The sequence below is a fragment of the Phalacrocorax carbo genome, chromosome 3 (genome assembly GCF_963921805.1).
Source record: "Phalacrocorax carbo chromosome 3, bPhaCar2.1, whole genome shotgun sequence".
NCBI lineage: Eukaryota > Metazoa > Chordata > Aves > Suliformes > Phalacrocoracidae > Phalacrocorax > Phalacrocorax carbo.
In genome coordinates this window covers 107,666,480-107,671,192 of record NC_087515.1, presented here as the reverse complement: position 1 = coordinate 107,671,192, position 4,713 = coordinate 107,666,480, and positions in this window count along the sequence as shown.

Below are 4,713 nucleotides of genomic sequence, written 5' to 3'. Positions count from 1 at the left end.
GGTATCTCTTCTTTGATTAGTCGTGTTTAATATTATAATCACCCAGATGAGGAAAATATAAAATCATTGCTAGAAAAATTAGCAGATAACAAAAATTGCTACAGAGGTAAATAATGATGTGGACTTTTTTTTCAACAATAAGCTGCTGCCATGTAACAGTCAGTAGATGATAGAAGTAACACTGAAACTGCAGACACTATAACTGGCTATCTCTGTAATGCCAGCAGGAGACAAAAGCAGCAGCAGCAGCAGCAAAAAAACAACAAATGCTTTGGATTTATTCATGACAGATGTTAACTTCCTCTGCTGGAGTAACAGATATCAAGCATCTTCCCATCTGTATCAGACTTCAGTCTGGATATCAGACTGATTTCCAGGTAGACCAGCCAATCAAAGGAGGCTCCAGATATAACAGAACGTCACTCCTCCTGGACTCCTTGTCAGCTATATGTCAAATTGTACTTTGACTGATGCAGAACAAGATAATTGCAACACTGTGTTAGAGAACATTGTTTCTTGAACATTCAGCCTGACAACTAGAGCTGACAATGACAGAATGGGATTTGAGCACTCAATTCACCAGAAGACACAGTAAATAATGATTCTGATCTCTTCACCCACACACAATAGCAAAGCTTACCTTCAATAGTTAATGCACTTGCAAAAGAAGGAATTGCCTTAAACATACCATTTTATACCCAGAAACTTCCTACATGTATTAAGACATCCACGTCTTGCTCCAGAATCAGATTATCAATTTCTATTAATCATGCTACTGCATAGTAAGGTTGATTCTCCTCAGAGGACTATCGTGCACCCCTTGCATCCACTCATCAAACTTTTTATTGCATGCTAAGTCAGAGAAAAACAAGACCCAAATATAATATATTGCTCTGGAAGTCAGTGCTGACTGTTAACTCTTTATTAAGGTGGCTTGTTTTTCCCAGCTTATTATTTCTTATCAATTGTGCATGATAAGCACGTGGCCAGCCACACAGCATCCTACAGTCTCGTTTAAAGCAGAAATAGCAACCCATATGAGAAAATCTCCTCATGAAATGCAACTTGGTCAGAGAAGCACTAGAGAAGCATTTCAAAATCCGTAACAGGAGCATGACACAGAGCATTATTTCGACACTCAGGCTCATACCAGTGCATCTATCATGCCATGCTGACTGATCACAACTACTTAACTTAATGAGGAGCAGCAAGCAGTTCAGAAAGGTTAAAAAAATTATACTTGACTTCAGCATGACAGCTGCTGGCAGAATATGGACTTTCAGAAAATTTTATGAGGGGGAACTCCCCAGTTGTTTTGCTACTCTAAGGTACCGTATACATGGAATACTGCTTAATAACCTTATGCTGGCATGCAGTCCTTTCTGTGTCATGGTAGCAGTGGCTGGGAAAGAGGTAGGAACAGCAGAGCTAAATGATGACCTCCAGCCCTGAGACTGCTCAGCAGTATGAATAGGAGTGGCTATTTAACAATGAAGCCTCTTTTCAGATATTGGCAACACAAAATTCTACATGAAGTAAATCTTTTAATGTTACAGGTGCCAAAAGATATATTCAGTATGACTGTTCTTAGAAACAACCATCGATATGATGCATTTACACTTCTGGGGAATGGATGCAGTTATACTTCAGTCTCTAAGAACTCCCTAGTGTCAATTTAATAGTATGGACGATTACAACCCGGTGCCCATGGCTGGTACTGCCTAGTTTTCTAATACAGAGATAGAATTCCTTTGTCTAAGGTTATACATCTCTTCCATATCACTTGCTCACCTCCTGGCTGGCCTTTTCTGTCAGAAGGCCCCTGGAGCTCCAGGTGCTGCCTGAGTTGCTTGAATTGTGTTGCTGATGTTCTAAGACTGCATACATTTGCTTCAGGAGCACTAAATCAGCCTACTGGGATCAGGCTTCTACTACTCCATTAATTAAGCTTGTGTAAAATTAGATCTTTTACAAAAATACATTAATACTGTGATTTCTATCATATCTAAACTTATTGTTTCAAACTGGTAGTTTGAAAGAGTCTTCTGTCAACTTGACACGTTGATTACCATTAACTTCATTAAGTATTTTAACGTCTTGCATCAGTTAGGACCTCATTTTGTCCCTGATCAGTATCAGGGGACAAAATCCTACATCATCTTGTTCAACCTTTTTTAAATACTGGCATTCTAATTTGCTTCTAGATCTCTTGAATTGCATAACAATTTCTAGATTTATTAGAAGAATCATTCAATCTGCTCCTTTAAATCTCCTGTATACAAATTACCTTGGACGGATGTTTTTAAAATGTTTAATTTTAGCAGAGGTTCTTTCACATATTGCTGAGTTATTCTTGGAATAGGATGTCTTTCATCATTATGATCCAAATAAATCAAGCCAGTCTTTTTTCCAACCATAGATTAGAAATATCATTGAGCATTTCTGCCTTCTCACCAATAAAACTGGGAATTTGTCCACCTCTGCCTAGTTACAGATAACAATAACTGGAGATAGATAATAGGTATAGATAATATAACAGAATAGATAATAAAATAGCATGGAGTATATAACATTAGATGGAGCTTCATTTCTTGCTACGATGTTTACCCTGGTTGACTATGTCTTTTAAAACACTTATTCTTCTTACTTGTAACTCCAGAGCAGAGTTCTGTGACATCTTCCTGTCCCCCTTACCCAGCCTGTCCTTGTCACTCCAACTGTCCAAGTCATTCTGCCTCCCCATCTTTAATGTCAGTAATACTCAGGAACAATGATATGAAGGACCACTTTTCTGGACATAGTCAGAAGTGATTCTAACCTGTCCCCAATTATACTGCACCATGTGCAGTTTATGTGGGCTGCAGAAACACACTTTTTATGTGAAACCAAGAATTTATTGTTACTCTATTTATAATCTTAATGTTCTAATCAAATATTGTTAGTTCAGATATAACCATTATAGAAAAAGCAAGGAAGAACACAAAAGAAAATTCCACTGAAAAAGTCTTGAAATTATACAGTTAAAATTGCCTCACACACATACACACACTCCTACCACCTCTGTTGTTATACTGTTTACTGCACCAGTCCTCCTCTGAAGAAGAGGAGGAGAATCAGCAGAGGAGGATATTGATATTGATGGTGGAGTTTCTTTTGTCCTCACTTTGGAGTCTGTTTGACTGTTACTTTTTTTTATGTTAACATGCACTACACCTTGCTCTTTTTTTCATGGTCCATAATTCAAGATTTTTTCTAAATGTACTGTATGTACTGTGTTTTACATATGCTGGGTATTTGGGTTTTATTCTGCTATCCTTACAAATGGTTTTACTGAGTTCCCAAGGTTGCATTACTTTAATGACCAATAACTGACCACTGGTGATTTGTTTATAGCCTCTGGTATCTTCCTCTTCCTATACTTTCAAGGCCTCTGCTATCATCATTCACTTGTACTCCAGTTCACCACGTTATTATTCTAGGGTTATAGTTCACTGTACACAGAAAAACTGCTTGGTATTGCCACCTGTTATTTGCAGGACATCAAAAGTATTATACCACTACACAAGTGCATAAAGCTAGCTAAAGCTAAACAAGTTACATCAGAGTTATTTGGCGGTTAAACTATTGTTGTTTTAGCTAAACAAGCTAAAATAAAACTCTAGATAGGGCAGAAGGAAGAGTCAAGAAAAAAATAAACTTAGCAAGTCATAGTCCAGAAGCCTTCCAGAGTCAACACAAAGCCTGTATTCTCTTACCAGCAATGGTACCACTGTATTTAATGGGCTGCTCAACGATTCAACCATCTTTGTTTAGCCTCCTATGTTACCCTGAGGTCTCTATTTCTTCTGCAGTCTTCTCAACTCTTTATCAACTTCTCCCGTCTTCAAGCCTCTAGGTAGAAATATTCCACAGAACCACTTCTACGTGATGTTTACTAAACAAACCCTACAAGAAAAAACCATTCAGCTTTTAAAGGTCATACTACAGTATGCTGCCAGGCAAGTAGAGGCATCTCAACTCCATTATCAAGATACCAACAGACCTCTGTCACCCACACAGTAGAAACTGAAATGCTGAATCAGTGATGAAATAACAGTGGTCACTGTAGGTGGAAAGAAAAACAAAAAGATGTATAAGGCAGTTCGATAAGTGTTGAGACTGTTGTGTATCTGGCTGATTTAGACATGCAGCTGTGTTCTGTATTGTAAGTTGCTTGCTCCAGCCCTCTGTCTACAAAGGCCAAACTACATTTTAGTGCAGAGGGAAGAGCTTTCCGTTGTACAGGACTGCACACAGAGCACACACAACAAGGAGTGGCAGGGAAGGTATCAGTGGCAATCAGTGAGCAGTGCAGGCAGTGAGCACTTTGGAAGACCTGTCGCAACACACATCCAGATTCCCCTATCTTTCTCCACCCTGCAGAGATACAGGACAATAGCAGGACATAAGGAGAAAGGACACTACCAGAAGATTCCTCATCTGCCACCAAGAATAGCAAGAACACCCTCAACTTCTCAACCAGGAGTCAACTTATTGACTTATTTATCTGCAAGCACTGTGACAATCCAGAATTCATAATTGCAGCCAGAGGTGGCTTGCTACCTCAGGGGAAGATGCCTGGCAGTGCTGCCTATTAGCCTTATTATCACCTTGGAGAATGCTCCTGGAGGAGTTTACTTACTTCCCAGAAGTACACAGGGACAGGAACATTAG